Source organism: Ranitomeya variabilis, chromosome 4 (assembly GCF_051348905.1).
Source record: "Ranitomeya variabilis isolate aRanVar5 chromosome 4, aRanVar5.hap1, whole genome shotgun sequence".
NCBI lineage: Eukaryota > Metazoa > Chordata > Amphibia > Anura > Dendrobatidae > Ranitomeya > Ranitomeya variabilis.
In genome coordinates this window covers 225,775,674-225,792,749 of record NC_135235.1, presented here as the reverse complement: position 1 = coordinate 225,792,749, position 17,076 = coordinate 225,775,674, and positions in this window count along the sequence as shown.

Below are 17,076 nucleotides of genomic sequence, written 5' to 3'. Positions count from 1 at the left end.
AAGACTAATTACCGTTTTCCAGGTCACCACCTGACAGCACCATGGAGAAGTACCAAAGGAAACTTCCTGTTCTAGGGTGGGACTACTGCCTGAAGCACCTTCCTGCCGAAAGCCAATTGGGAAGAGACTACGTCTAATTTGTAGTGTTTTGAAAAGGTGCTAATATTAGACCAAGATGCTGCTCTGCAAATTTGATCTACCGAGGCCCCCCTTTCTCTGCCCAAGATGCGGACATAGCCCTAGATGAGTGAGCTTTAAGGCTCTCTGGGGGATCCTTTCCCTGTGCCTGATAGGCTACGCTAATAGCGGATCTAATCCATCTGGCTATGGTGGACTTTGAGGCTTTTTTCCCCTTATTAGGACCCCCGTAAAGGATGAAGAGATTACTATCTCGCCTCCAGGCCCTAGTCATATCCAAGTATTTAAGTACCGTTTCCCTGACATCTAGGTTATGGAAGAAAGATTCTTTCTGGTTCCTAGGGAACTGGCAAAAGGATGGAAGTACAACTTCCTGGTTTATATTTGAAACTGAAGCAACCTTGGGAAGGAACCCTGGGTCAAGCCTTAAAACCAGCCTATCATCGAATACCTGTAGATAAGGGTTCTGGATGGAAAGGGCCTGAAGTTCCCCAACCTTTTGGCCAATGTGATGGCTACCAAAAAAACTGTTTTTAGGGAAAGATTGGTAATGCTTATATCCTTCTTTATGTCAAAGGGCTCCTTACATAATTCATTATGGACTAAGTTAAGGTCCCAAGGAGGGACAATTTTCCTGATTAGGGGTCTTAATCTCATAACTGCCTTAGAAAAACGAGTGATCCAAGGATGGGCAGCAAGGGAAGTATCATAAAACACGCTAAGGGCTGATATCTGGACCCTTAAGGTACTTGGTTTAAGCCGTTTCCTGAATCCCTGCTGTAAGAAGTCAAGAATTTTAGGTATGTTAGGGCAATCAACATCGATTGTTGTATCTCCACAAAAGCTGCAGAACTTTTTCCAGATCTTAAGATATATCATTGAAGTCACTGGTTTTCTACTTGTTAGTAGGATAGAAATTACTCCCTCTGATAGGCCTCTAGCTCTTAGGATCTGCCGCTCAGAATCCATGCGGTTAACTGCAGTTTCTCTGGGTTCTGATGAAGGACTGAACCCTGAGAGAGTAAGTCCCTCAACTCTGGAAGATGGCAAGGATTGTCTACTGCCAGCTTTCTTAGGAGTGGGAACCAGCTTCTTCCGGGCCAGAAGAGAACCACTAAGATTACTCGAGCTCTGTCCTCGCATATCTTTCTAAAGACCCTCGGCACCAAAGCCAGAGGGGGAAAGGCATACAGCAGACCTCTGCTCCACGACAGAGAGGGCATCTATCCCTGCCGGGTTCTCCTGAGGGTTCAGGGAATAAAATGCTGTTACCTTTGCATTCCTTCTGGTTGCAAATAAGTTGACCATCGGAGTTCCCCAGCGTCGACACAGGGTATCGAAAATCTTGCTGTTCAATTCCCACTCTGTGGGTGATAATTTTTCTCTGCTCAGGAAGTCCGCAATCTGGTTTCTTGAGCCTTCTAAGTGGACCGCTGAAATCGAAAGCACCGATCTCTCTGCCCAGGCGAAGATCTGATTTGCCAGGTGTTGCAGCTTTGGATGCCTTGAACCTCCCTGATGACGAAGAAAAGCCACCGTCGTCACGTTGTCCAATAGGATCTTGTTCTTTAACAAGATCCGGGCTGAACGCAAAACCTTCCAAACCGCATGCAGCTCTCTGTGGTTCTAGGAATTGCTGCTGTTTTCCCGATTCCATTGTACCTGGTAGTATTCTCCGAGTACCTGGCCACCCCAACCTTGTTGACTTGCGTCCGTTGTTACCGTGACTGCTGGGGTCTGGACCCAAGGGACACCCACTTGAAGGTTTTCCGACACCATCCACCATCGTAGGGATTGTCTGACCTGGTGAGATAGGAGAAACTCCCTGTCCAATGAAGACTGTCTTCTGTCCCATGATGTTAGAACCGCTCTTTGTAACTGACAGGAATGGAACTGACTCCAGCTGACACATGGAATACAGGCTGTCATGATGCCTAGGATCTTCATTGCATCTCTTATTGTCACTCGATTTCTTGTGAACTGCCGAACCTTCTTTATCAGGTCGGACAGCTTTCCGTCCGGAAGAAACGATTTTCTGATCTTCGAATCCAGTATTACACCTAAGGGTACTGTCACACAGTGCAATTTTGATCGCTACGACGGCACGATTCGTGACGTTGCAGCGTCGTATGATTATCGCTCCAGCGTCGTAGACTGCGGTCACACATTGCAATCACGGCGCTGGAGCAATGCCGAAGTCCCCGGGTAACCAGGGTAAACATCGGGTTACTAAGCGCAGGGCCGCGCTTAGTAACCCGATGTTTACCGTGATTACCAGCGTAAAAATAAAAAAAAAAAACCGTACATACTCACCATCTGATGTCCGTCAGGTCCCTTGCCGTCCGCTTCCTGCTCTGACTGAGATCCGGCCGTACAGTGAGAGCAGAGCGCAGCGGTGACGTCACCGCTGTGATCTGCTCTCACTTTCCGGCCGGCAGACAGTCAGAGCGGGAAGCGGACGGCACGGGACCTGACGGACATCAGATGGTGAGTATGTACGGTTTTTTTTTTTTAACTTTTACGCTGGTAACCACGGTAAACATCGGGTTACTTAGCGCGGCCCTGCGCTTAGTAACCCGATGTTTACCCTGGTTACCAGCGAACGCATCGCTGGATTGCTGTCACACACAACGATCCAGCGATGACAGCGGGAGATCCAGCAACGAAAGAAAGTTTCAAACGATCTGCTACGACGTACGATTCTCAGCAGGGTCCCTGATCGCAGTAGCGTGTCAGACACTGCGAGATCGTAACGATATCGCTAGAACGTCACGGATCGTGCCGTCGTAGCGATCAAAATTGCACTGTGTGACAGTACCCTAAGAACTGTCTTCTTGATTTTGGAGTTAGGTGTGATTTTTCCCAGTTCAACACCCAACCTAACTTCTGCAGTGTGGAGATTACCAACTGAGAATCGACCTTGAGTTGCCCCACAGAGTCTGCCACTAACAGGAAATCGTCGAGATATGGTATTATCGTGATATCTCGTTTCCTGAGATAAGACACGATCTCTATGATGAGTTTTGTGAAAACTCTTGGAGCCGACGCTAAACCAAATGGGAGGCAACGAAACTGATAATGGAAGATTGACCCTTCCTTTTCCACTGCAAATCTTAGGTATCTCTGATGATGTGGAAATATTGGCACGTGGTAGTATGCACTTTTTAAGTCCAAAGTGCACATTACCACGTCCTTTCCTAATAGGGGAATTGTGGAGCGGATGGACTCCATCTTGAATCTTTTGTACTGTAGCCATCTGTTTAGAGGCTTGAGATTTATGATGGTTTGGGATTCTCCTGAAGGTTTCTTTATAGAAAAGAGACCCGAGTAGTGACCTGTTCCTATTTGGTGAGGAGGAACAGGAGATATCGCCCCCGTCCGGAGGAGATCCTGTACGTCCGACCACATTGGAGAGGCTGAAGAGAGACGGACGTTGGATACAAAATATCTTTCTGGGGGAAGGGAGTCGAATTCTATCCTGTACCCCTGAGATATAACCTGCAGGACCCACGGGCTTTTGGTAATTTCCTCCCATTCCCCTAGGTAGTTCAGCAACCGCCCCCCTATCCTGGTGGCGTCATTTTCTCCGGTACTCTGGTCTAGGATTCGAGGGACCTGGATCTCTACTTCGGTTCCTATTTTCTCCCCTTTCTGGTAGGTCCATCTCCCTTGTTTACCCTTACCCCTATAGTCTGATCTCTGACTGTAATAGGGCCTATGAAAGGGCTGGAACTTTTTCTTTTTCTCTTCTGGAAACCCCTTCTTCTCATCAGAAGCTTTTTCCAGAATGTCATCTAATATAGGCCCGAAGACTCTGCCTCCTGAAAAGGGAATGGAACATAACTTGTTTTTTGAATGGACATCCCCTGACCAGCTTTTTAACCATATGGCCCTTCGGGCTGCATTTGATAATGACTGGCCTCTAGCAGTGAATCTCACGGACTCTGCAGTAGCATCTGCAAGAAACCCCGTTGCTAGCTTTAGTAAAGGGATAGCATTAACAATAGACTCCCTAGAGGTCTTGGCTGACAACTGTTCTTTTAAATCGTCAAGCCATAGATGCATTGCCCTCGCCACAGATGTTGCTGCTATATTTGTGCAGATCACTGCGGCCGAACTCTCCCAAGCTCTCTTTAGGAGACCATCTGCCTTTCTGTCCATAGGCTCCTTCAAGTTCGAGGAGTCTTCAAATGGTATAGCAGTTCTCTTAGACACCTTCGCTAGAGGGATGTCGATTTTTGGTATATCTTCCCAATCTTTGACCTCCTCATGGTCAAAAGGAAGACGTAGCCTAAAGTCTTTCGGAATGGATATCCTTTTTTCTGCCTCTTCCCACTCTTCTAAAATCATTGAGCTGCGGGAAGAGGTGATGAAGAGGTTAACAGCTGCTAAGTGTGAGCAGAGTGAGAGACTGGCGGGCTGGGACTTACCGAATGTGGGCATTAACCGGGAAGACCTTTGATGTCTGTGAACGCAGGCCCCCGAACATCTCATCCTGGACAGACTGAGTGGTTGAAGGCTCTTCAACCTGCATAGTTTGTCTCACCGCCCCCAGAAGCTCATCAATATCATTAGAAGAAAATAAGTAATTTTTCCCCCTCTGAGGAGGCTCTCTGCACACATCCTCTTCCTCCATTTCAGATTCAAAGGAACTGTCTTCAGAAGACAGATCCGACTCTCTCTGTCTCTTTCTGGACCTGGGAGGATCCTGGAAATCAGACTGGATCGGCTGGGGAGCAGATAGGTTAGAAATCGAAGCCTGCACTTCCTCTCTAACCACTGTTCTCATGCTTGTTATCAGGGAGGCCTGTTCCTCCCCCACAATACGAGCGGTGCAGGCCTCGCACAGAGGTTTCTGCCAGGAGATGCGGAGTTTAGAGGCACATAAAGTGCATCTCTTATTCCTCTTCTTTTCTCCAGATGAGGGACGCCCCTAAAATGAATAAGAATACCGCTAATGGGATGCTCAATAGGGTCTGAAGGAGACTCCACGAGGTGGGACTCACATGTGCCAGGGTAACTGGGACCTCCACGCTGACTGCAGCTACAGGGTTTGACTCCTCCATAGCTGCCGCTGCCGCTACCGCTGCGCACTACCTACCTCTTTTATCAAATGCTGTTCGTCCCAAATACCTCCACAGGAGGGAAGAGGATGACCGCCCCCTGTTCCCGGCCGCGACCCGGAAGTGACGCGCGGCACGGCGAACCGGAAGTTACTCGCCGCCATGCTCCAGCCGGCGTCCCGAGATGTCAGCGTACCTCCTGACTTCCAGACTCGCTTGCGAAGGGAGCGCCCTTGCAGGAGCAATCAGGTACTTTCAGGGACATCCTCTGAGGTCGAGAGCCCCTCCCGGGGGAAGCGACCTCCTCTTCCAGGAGCAGCGCTGCACTGGTGCTGCTGAGGGACCCTATTACTCGGGTGTCAGCAACGCAGAGACCGAATAGTGGGAAGGAAGAGGCCGAGCCCCCCCGATCCTCACTCTCTGCACGGGACAGACGGAACTCTCGTCGTTCCCATCCACAGTGGGACAAGAAAAACACTGAAGGGTGGAAGGGGGAGGGTCCTTTTAAACTCTCGTGGTTTCCTGTCCCACTATGGATAGGAAGGACGTCCTCCATGGTGCTGTCAGGTGGTGACCTGGAAATATAACTGCTATAATACTGCCCCTATGTACAAGAATATAACTACTATAATACTGCTCCTATGTACACGAATATAACTACTATAATACTGCCACTTATGTAAAAGAATATACCTTCTATATTAATGCCCCATGTACAAGAATATAACTACAATAATACTGCCTCTATGTACAACAATATAACTACTATAATACTGCCCCTATTTGCAAACATATAACTGTTATAATACTGCTCCTATGTACAACAATATAACTACTATAATACTGCCTCCTATGTACAAGAATACACCTACTATAATACTGCCCCATGTACAATAATTTAAATACTATAATTCTGCTTCTATGTGCAAGAATATAACTACTATAATACTGCTCCTATGTACAAGAATATAAATATTGTAATACTTCTCATGTGCACAATAATATAAGTACTATAATACTGCCCCTATGTACAAGAATATAACTACTATTATACTGCGCCCTATATACAAGAATATAACTACTATAATACTGCCTCTATGTACAAGAATATAACTACTATAATACTGCCCCTAAGTGCAGGAAAATAAATACTATAATACTGCTCCTATGTACAAGAATATAACTATTATAACATGGCCCCTATGTACAAGAATATAACTACTAAAATACTGCTCCTATGTACAAGAATATAACTGCTATAATACTGCTCCTGTGTACAAGAATATAAGTGCTATAATACTGCCCCTATGTACATGAATATAACTACTATAATACTGCCCCTATGTACAAGAATATAACTACTATAATACTGCTCCTATGTACAAGAATATAAGTGCTATAATACTGCTCCTGTGTACAAGAATATAAGTGCTATAATACTGCCCCTATGTACAAGAATATAACTACTATAATACTGCCGCTATGTACAAGAATATAACTACTATAATACTGCCCTCTATGTACAAGAATATAACTACTTTAATACTGCCCCTATGTACAAGAATATAACTACTATAATACTGCTCCTATGCACAAGAATATAGCTACTATAATACTGCCACATATGTACAAGAATACACCTACTATAATACTGACCCTATGTACAAGAATTTAAATACTATAATACTGCTTCTATGTGCAAGAATATAACTACTATAATACTGCTCCTATGTACAAGAAAATAAATATTGTAATACTTCTCATGTGTGCAATAATATAATTAATATAATACTAGCTCTATGTACAAGAATATAACTACTATAATACTGCCACCTATGTACAAGAATATACCTAAATAATACTGCTCCTATGTACAAGAATATAACTACTATTATACTGCCCCTTTGTACAAGAATATAACTACTATGATACTGCCCCTATGTACAAGAATATCACTTCTATAATACTAGCCCTATGTACAAGAATATAACTACTATAATACTGCCCCTATGTACAAGAATATAACTACTATAATACTGCCCCTATGTACAAGAATATAACTACTATAATACTGCCCTCTATGTACGAGAATATAACTACAATACTACTGCCCCATGTACAAGAATATAGCTACTATAATACTGCCCCTATGTACAAGAATATAACTACTATAAAACTGCCCCTATGTACAAGAATATAACTACTTTAATACTGATCCTATGTACAAGAATATAGCTACTATAATACTGCCACCTATGTGCAAGAATATACCTACTCTAATACTGCTTCTATGTACAAGAATATAACTACTATTATACTGCCCCTATGTACAAGAATATAAATACTATAATACTGGCCCTATGTACAAGAATATAACTATATAACTGCTATAATACTGCCCCTATGTAAAAGAATATAACTACTATAATACTGCCCTTATGGACAAGAATATAAATACTATAATACTGCCCCCTATGTACAAAAATATAACTACTATAATACTGCCCCTATGTACAAGAATATAACTACTAAAATACTGCCTTTATGTACAAGAAAATACCTACTATAATATTGCTCTTATGTACAAGAATATAAGTACTATAATACTGCCCCTATGTAAAAGAATATAACTACTATTATACTGCCCCTATGCACAAGAATATAACTTCTATAATACTGCCCCTATGTACAAGAATATAGCTTCTATAATACTAGGCCTATGTACAAGAATATAACTACTATAATACTGCCCCTATGTACAAGAATATAAGTACTATAATACTGCCCCTATGTACAAGAATATAACTACTATAATACTGCCCCTATGTACAAGAATATAACTACTATAATACTGCCCCTATGTCAAGAATATAGCTACTATAATACTGCCACTTATGTACAAGAATATAGCTACTATAATACTGCCCCTATGTACAAGAATATAACTACTATAATACTGCCCCTATGTACAAGAATGTAACTACTATAATACTGATCCTATGTACAAGAATATAGCTACTATAATACTGCCACCTATGTGCAAGAATATACCTAATATAATACTGCTCCTATGCACAAGAATATAACTACTATTATACTGCCCCTATGTACAAGAATATAAATACTATAATACTGGTCCGATGTGCCAGAATATATCTATATAACTACCATAATACTGCCCCTATGTAAAAGAATATAACTACTATAATACTGCCCCTATGTACAAGAATATAAATACTATAATATTGCCCCCTATGTGCAAAAATATAACTACTATAATACTGCCCCTATGTACAAGATTATAACTACTATAATACTGCCTCTATGTACAAGAAAATAACTACTATAATATTGCTCTATGTTCAAGAATGTAATTACTATAATACTGCCACTATGTACAAGAATATAACTACTATAATACTGCTCCTATGTACAAGAATATAACTACTATAATACTGCTCCTATGTACAAAAATCTAGCTATTATAATACTGCTACTTATGTACAAGAATATAACTTTTGTAATACTACTCCTATGTACAAGAATATAACTACTATTATACTGCCCCTATGTACAAGAATATGACTATTATAATACTGCCCTTATGTACAAGAACACAGTTACTATAATACTGGCCCTATGTACAAGAATATAACTACTATAATACTGCCCCTATGTACAAGAATATAACTACTATAATACTGCCCCTAGGTACAAGAATATAACTACTATAATACTGCTCCTATGTACAAGAATATAGCTACTATAATACTGCCACTTATGTACAAGAATATAGCTACTATAATACTGCTCCTATGTACAAGAATATAAATACTATAATACTGCCCCCTATGTGCAAAAATATAACTACTATAATACTGCCCCTATGTACAAGATTATAACTACTATAATACTGCCTCTATGTACAAGAAAATAACTACTATAATATTGCTCTTATGTTCAAGAATGTAATTACTATAATACTGCCACTATGTACAAGAATATAACTACTATAATACTGCTCCTATGTACAAGAATATAACTACTATAATACAGCTCCTATGTACAAAAATCTAGCTATTATAATACTGCTACTTATGTACAAGAATATAACTTTTGTAATACTGCTCCTATGTACAAGAATATAACTACTATTATACTGCCCCTATGTACAAGAATATAACTATTATAATACTGCCCTTATGTACAAGAACACAGTTACTATAATACTGCCCCTATGTACAAGAATATAACTACTATAATACTGCCCCTATGTACAAGAATATAACTACTATAATACTGCCCCTATGTACAAGAATATAACTACTATAATACTGCTCCTATGTACAAGAATATAGCTACTATAATACTGCCACCTATGTACAAGAATATACCTACTATAATACTGCTCCTATGTACAAGAATATAACTATATACTTCCCCTATGTAAAATAATATAACTACTATAATACTGCCCCTATGTACAAGAATTTAAATACTATAATACTGCTTCTATGTGCAAGAATATAACGACTATAATACTGCTCCTATGTACAAGAATATAAATACTGTTATACTTCTCATGTGTACAATAATATAAGTACTATAATACTGCCCCTATGTACAAGAATATAACTACTATTATACTGCTCCCTATATATAAGAATATAACTACTATAATACTGCCCCTAAGTGCAATAAAATAAATACTATAATACTGCTCCTATGTACAAGAATATAACTATTATAATACGTCTTCTATGTACAAGAATATAACTACTATAATACTGCCCCTATGTACAAGAATATAACTACTATAATACTGCTCCTATGTACAAGAATATAAGTGCTATAATACTGCTCCTGTGTACAAGAATATACACTCACCGGCCACTTTATTAGGTACACCTGTCCAACTTCTTGTTAACACTTAATTTCTAATCAGCCAATCACATGGCGGCAACTCAGTGCATTTAGGCATGTAGACATGGTCAAGACAATCTCCTGCAGTTCAAACCGAGCATCAGTATGGGGAAGAAAGGTGATTTGAGTGCCTTTGAACGTGGCATGGTTGTTGGTGCCAGAAGGGCTGGTCTGAGTATTTCAGAAACTGCTGATCTACTGGGATTTTCACGCACAACCATCTCTACGGTTTACAGAGAATGGTCCGAAAAAGAAAAAAAATCCAGTGAGCGGCAGTTCTGTGAGCGGAAATGCCTTGTTGATGCCAGAGGTCAGAGGAGAATGGGCAGACTGGTTCAAGCTGATAGAAAGGCAACAGTGACTCAAATTGCCACCCGTTACAACCAAGGTAGGCCTAAGAGCATCTCTGAATGCACAGTGCGTCGAACTTTGAGGCAGATGGGCTACAGCAGCAGAAGACCACACCGGGTACCACTCCTTTCAGCTAAGAACAGGAAACTGAGGCTACAATTTGTACAAGCTCATCGAAATTGGACAGTAGAAGATTGGAAAAACGTTGCTTGGTCTGATGAGTCTCGATTTCTGCTGCGTCATTCGGATGGTAGGGTCAGAATTTGGCGTAAACAACATGAAAGCATGGATCCATCCTGCCTTGTATGGAGCATCTTTGGGATGTGCAGCCGACAAATCTGCGGCAACTGTGTGATGCCATCATGTCAATATGGACCAAAATCTCTGAGGAATGCTTCCAGCACCTTGTTGAATCTATGCCACGAAGAATTGAGGCAGTTCTGAAGGCAAAAGGGGGTCCAACCCGTTACTAGCATGGTGTACCTAATAAAGTGGCCGGTGAGTGTAAGTGCTATAATACTGCTCATATGTACAAGAATATAACTACTATAATACTGCCGCTATGTACAAGAATATAACTACTATAATACTGCCCTCTATGTACAAGAATATATTGTACTCACTATAATACTGCCCCTATGTACAAGAATATAACTGCTATTATACTGCCCCTATGTACAAGAATATAGCTACTATAATACTGCCTCCTAGCTGTGAGGTTGTGTGTTGGTAGCTCTCCTGTTGTCTGGAGCAAGCACAGGGAGGGGCCACCCTGGGCGGGGAAGCTCCCCAGGCAAGGCCCAGGCTTCTCGGCCTACACTGGGACAAGGCTCCCAGGCTTCTCTGAATGGGAATGCTAATCCCAAAGCCACTCTGAGACCAGTGAATGCAGCGAGCCAAAGCTGCAGCAGTTCTGTGAAAGAGGAAAAAGCTGCAAGTAAAGTTTTGAGAGGAAAATCTCCTCCAAGCCCAGCAAAGAAGACAGAAGGGAAAGTGTTGGTGAGTGATGTTACACAGCACAGTATGAAGTCCTGTAACTCCCCAGTCAGTAAGCAGCCCCTGCCTGAAGCACAGGTGAAATCAGCCGCAGCTGTACCAATCACCTCTCCTGCTTCCAGGCAGAGACGGACGTCTTTGGAAAGACAGACAATCCAGGAGAACTTGCAGCAACATGGCAGTGTGGTGCTGTCAGGACGCACCCGGTCACAATCAGGTGGCAGCGATAAACCTGCTGCGGAGCCTGCACCCAGCCGAGGAGCCACAAAGCCATCTGTGGTGGAACCGCACAAGTCTGTGTTCAAAACCCCTGCACCCGTGGTGAAGAGTAAAGCTGTGCAGCCGGCACGTGCACCCGAGCTGCAGCTAGCGGACGAGATACCGGGACTGGTCAGAAAACTGGGTGAGTTACAGCCATACCTCCCAACCGTCCCGATTTCAGCGTGACAGTCCCGCTTTGGCACCGGGGTCCCGCTGTCCCGCTTCGGGCATTTAAAATCCCGAATTTGCGGCCGCCGGTGAAGCCCCGCCCACTTCCGGGACGTAGAGAGAGCCCGATTAGGTTTGTGGCTGTTTTTTTTTCTTATACATGCTGGGTCTCCTCCCGACCGATCCCTCCCCCGCCCCCGCCCCCGCCCCCTGTGTGTGCGGCGCTGCCACGCTGAGGAAGAGAGCCAGCAGCGATCAAGATGAGAGGTCAGCGACTCACTACCTGAGGTGTGTGCACAGAGCTCTGGCGTCTCCTGCTCTTAGCTGCTATCCCGGCAGAGAAGGAGAGACGGGGGAGGTGCCGGGACAGTGCAGAGCTGTGAGCAGCCGGAGAAACTGAAGAGCTGCACATGGACAGATCAGCCGCCCCTGCACCACAGAGGAGATTGTGTGTGTGTGTGATGTGTGTGTGTGTGTGTGTGTGAGATGTGTGATGCTGCATTTGTGTGTGTGTCATGTGTGTATGAGGTATCTGGTGTGTGTGATGGCTGGGTGTGTGTGATGGCTGGGTGTGTGTGTGTGATGGCTGGGTGTGTGTGTGTGATGGCTGGGTGTGTGTGTGTGATGGCTGAGTGTGTGTGTGTGATGGCTGGGTGTGTGTGTGTGTGTGATGGCTGGGTGTGTGTGTGTGTGATGGCTGGGTGTGTGTGATGGCTGGGTGTGTGTGATGGCTGCATGTGTGTGATGGCTGCGTGTGTGTGTGATGGCTGCGTGTGTGTGTGTGTGTGATGGCTGCGCGTGTGTGTGTGTGTGTGTGATGGCTGCATGTGTGTGTGATGGCTGCGTGTGTGTGTGTGTGATGGCTGCGTGTGTGTGTGTGATGGCTGCGTGTGTGTGATGACTGCGTGTGTGTGTGATGACTGCGTGTGTGTGTGATGGCTGTGTGTGTGTGTGATGGCTGCGTGTGTGTGTGTGATGACTGCATGTGTGTGTGATGGCTGTGTGTGTGTGTGTGATGGCTGCATGTGTGATGCATTTGTGTCAAAGCTGCATGTGTTTGTGAGCTGCGTTTGTGATGCTGCGTGTGTATGTGTGATACTGTGTGTGTGATGCTGCATGTGTGTGAGCTGCGTGCCTGTATGTCATTATACAGTATGGAGAACTGTGGCCATAATACAGTATGGAGCATCATGTGGGGTCATTATACAGTATGGAGCATCATGTGCAGTCATTATACAGTATGGAGCATCATGTGCGGTCATTATACAATATGGAGCATCATGTGCAGCCAGTATACAGTATGGAGCATCATGTGTGGTCATTATACAATATGGAGCATCATGTGCAGTCATTATACAGTATGGAGCATCATGTGCGGTCATTATACAATATGGAGCATCATGTGCGGTCATTATACAGTATGGAGCATCATGTGCGGTCATTATACAGTATGGAGCATCATGTGCGGTCATTATACAGTATGGAGCATCATGTGCGGTCATTATACAATATGGAGCATCATGTGTGGCCATTATACAGTATGGAGCATCATGTGTGTTCATTATACAGTATGGAGCATCATGTGCAGTCATTATACAGTATGGAGCATTATGTGCGGTCATTATACAGTATGGAGCATCATGTGCGGTCATTATACAATATGGAGCATCATGTGCGGTCATTATACAGTATGGAGCATCATGTGCAGCCAGTATACAGTATGGAGCATCATGTGCGGTCATTATACAATATGGAGCATCATGTGCGGTCATTATACAGTATGGAGCATCATGTGCGTTCATTATACAGTATGGAGCATCATGTGCGGCCATTATACAGTATGCATGCGGTCATTATACAGTATGGAGCATCATGTGCGGTCATTATACAGTATGGAGCATCATGTGCGGCCATTATACAGTATGGAGCATCATGTGCGGTCATTATACAGTATGGAGCATCATGTGCGGTCATTATACAGTATGGAGCATCATGTGCGGCCATTATACAGTATGCATGCGGTCATTATACAGTATGGAGCGTCATGTGTGTTCATTATACAGTATGGAGCCTCATGTGTGGCCATTATACAGTATGGAGCACTGTGTGGCCATATTTTTTTGTTTATAACTATTGTATATGAAACAGTGTGATCAGCAGTGCTAAATGGGTGTGCTTGGGACGTGGATATGGGTGTGACTAATTATGAATGGGTGTGGTCAGAGGCGTGGCCTAAAATTTGCGCGCCACAAACTTTGTCCCTCTTTCCCATCTTCAAAAGTTGGGAGGTATGGTTACAGCAACAAAAAAAGCGCTGCAAATGGAAGTAGACTTCATCTATAGTCTAAAGATCACTAATCCTGCCTGTAATGATGCCTGAGACTGAACACACTGGGGGTACAGCTGGCAAGTGTGGTGCAGGACATTGAATCTGTGCTGGAGGGCATGGGGCCCCTGGCAGAGACCTACAGGAACCACGAGCGGTTCGCCTCCTGTAAGCAGGACAGTGCTGTAGAGACCGGGACCCCCCAGCAGCGGACACGGCCAGTGTTACAGGCTGCCCGCTTCTGCTTCCAGGAAGGGAAAAAACTGCCGCAGCAAGCAGCTGAGTGTGAACAGGAGCATGCACTTCAGACTCCAGCAGAGGCACCACAGGTCCCAGAATGCCCCATGCAGGAGCAGGACATTATTTGTGAGACTGTTTGTGCTGATGATGCCGAGGCTGAGGCACAGACTGGGGCTGGTGATGTTGTGCCCATGGGGTCAGGGGTTGGAGGGGTTTCACATTCTGTCATGGACGTGGCACTGTCTGATGACAATGATGCTGCTGATGATAATATGCATGATATGTGTGACTATCCCCCTTTACCATCTAGTCCACAGGGTGCGACAGCCCCCCTGCTGCAGACCCTCTCCCTGTCAGTCGGCCCAGTGTGACCCGGCAGGTGCCCCCCAGGAATGCCTGGAGCCATGGCGCCCCATCCTTCACTTCTAGCGCCAGGTACACCGGCCAGACATTTAAGCGCATTAATGCATACCTCCCAACTTTTGAAGATGGGAAAGAGGGACAAAGGTTGTGGCGCGCAACGCGCGCCGCGTCAAATTTTAGGCCACGCCTCTGACCACACCCATTCATAATTAGCCACACCCATATCCACGTCCCAATCACACCCATTTAGCACTGCTGATCACACGGTTTCATATACAATAATTATAAACAAAAAAATATGGCCACACAGGGATTCTTACTGTATAATGGCCACACATGATGCTCCATACTGTATACTGGCCACTAGGGTTGAGCGACTTTCATTTTTTTAAGATCGAGTAGGGTTTTGGGAAACCCGATTTTGTCCAGAGTCGAGTCGAGTGCAGTCGGCCGATTATCGCTAAAAGTCGGGGATCGACCGAAACACGAAACCCAATGCAAGTCAATGGGGAAGCATAGCCGGCAGTGAGTGGAGGCCAGGAAAACACCTACAGTGCCCATTTTAATGCCAAAAACATCCATTCTTGTTTCTGAAGCTTGCCAATCTTAATTAACTGTATAATAATAGTTGGGCATAGGGAATTGGGGGAAAGTTGTGGGGGGAGTAGGGCTGGCTCAAGTTTTTCGTGGGCCCAGGAAATGCGGACTACGTCACGGCGGTGTTGCAGGGAAAGGTAAGTATTTAAACGTTGCAAGTGCTGTGATCCTGAGCAAGCAGGGGGGGGCCCACTCGTTCGCATTGGCACTGGCACAGGGCCCCTCAAAGTACGGCGGTGTGTTTGCATGGCGGGGGCGCCTCCCACCAGCAGCGACACTTTTGCGTACTCTGAGGGGCCCTGTGCCAGTGACGTCGCCAACGAGTATGCCCCCCCCACCTGATGAAGGAACCTGCACTTTCATCTGCACCTTCCTCTTTGTCCCTGTGTAAGGTGGTATAACATGCGGGAAGGGGAACCTTACTTTCAGCAGGGTCAGATTCTGGCTGTGTAGAGTACAAGGGGAATGTAGTGGTCTAGGTCAATGTACCAGCAGACTCATCTAGCAGTGGCTGGGCAATGGGCAGGATGAGGAGGAAACAGATATAGGGCCAAAGAATAAAGTAGGCTAAATGCAGTTCAAAATTGGTAACAGGACTAAACAGGCGGCATTGCTTTGTTCAGTGGAGTAGCAAACCCAAGAGCAGCAGACACTGTTTCAAGGGCCTAACCACACTAGTAGGCCAAATGCAGTTTAATATCTGATAGTATAGGGCGAAAGCCAGAAGGTTGAAGCTCAGCTTTATTTAGTTGAGGACAACACCAGGCAGGGGCACACAGACAGACACCTTTAGTAGGCCGGAAAAGCCTATTGCATTTTTTAAAATGGTAATTTGGAGCAGAAGGTTGAAGCTCAGCTTTATTTAGTTGAGGGCAACACCAGGGAGGGGCAGAAGCTGTTAGTAGGCCCTAACCACCATTTTTTTTTTTTAAAACCACTTAATGAGAGCCGGAAGGTTGAAGCTCAGCTTTATTTAGTTGAGGGCAACACCAGGGAGGGGCAGAAGCCGTTAGTAGGCCCTAACCAAAGTTGAAGGCCAAATGCAGTTTAATTTCTGATACTATAGGCCGAAGGCCAGAAGGTGGAAGCTCCAATTTAGACAGTGGAGGACAATTTGAATTAGGGACTGCAGACAGACTTAGTAGGCTGTCCCCTGTGGACCATGCATCCACCACATTAACCCATTGCGCCGTAATGGACACGTAATCTTCCGTGGCCATGCCTACAGGTCCATGCGTCTGTTGTCAGGTGCACCTTTGTACTCACAGATTGCCAGAGTGCATGGACAATGCGGTCTTCTACATGCTGGTGGAGGGTTGGGATGGCTTTTCTCGCAAAAGAAGTGTCGACTGGTTAGCTTGTAGCGTGGTACAGCGTAGTCCATCATGGCCTTATTAATAGTAAATAAAATATATAACTAGGCTCTATGAACTTTTAAATAGGTTCCAGGGGTACACGGGCAGCATTGGTGTGGTCAGTGGAGGAGTATTGCAAGTAGGGGCTGCAGACAGGCTATCAAAGGCCTAAAATACCAAACAGTAGGCACTCATGGCAGTTTTACATCGGTTACATGGATACACAGGCAGGCACTCCAGGCAGCATTGTGGTCAGTGGAGGAGTATTGCAAGTAGGGGCCGCAGACAGGCTATC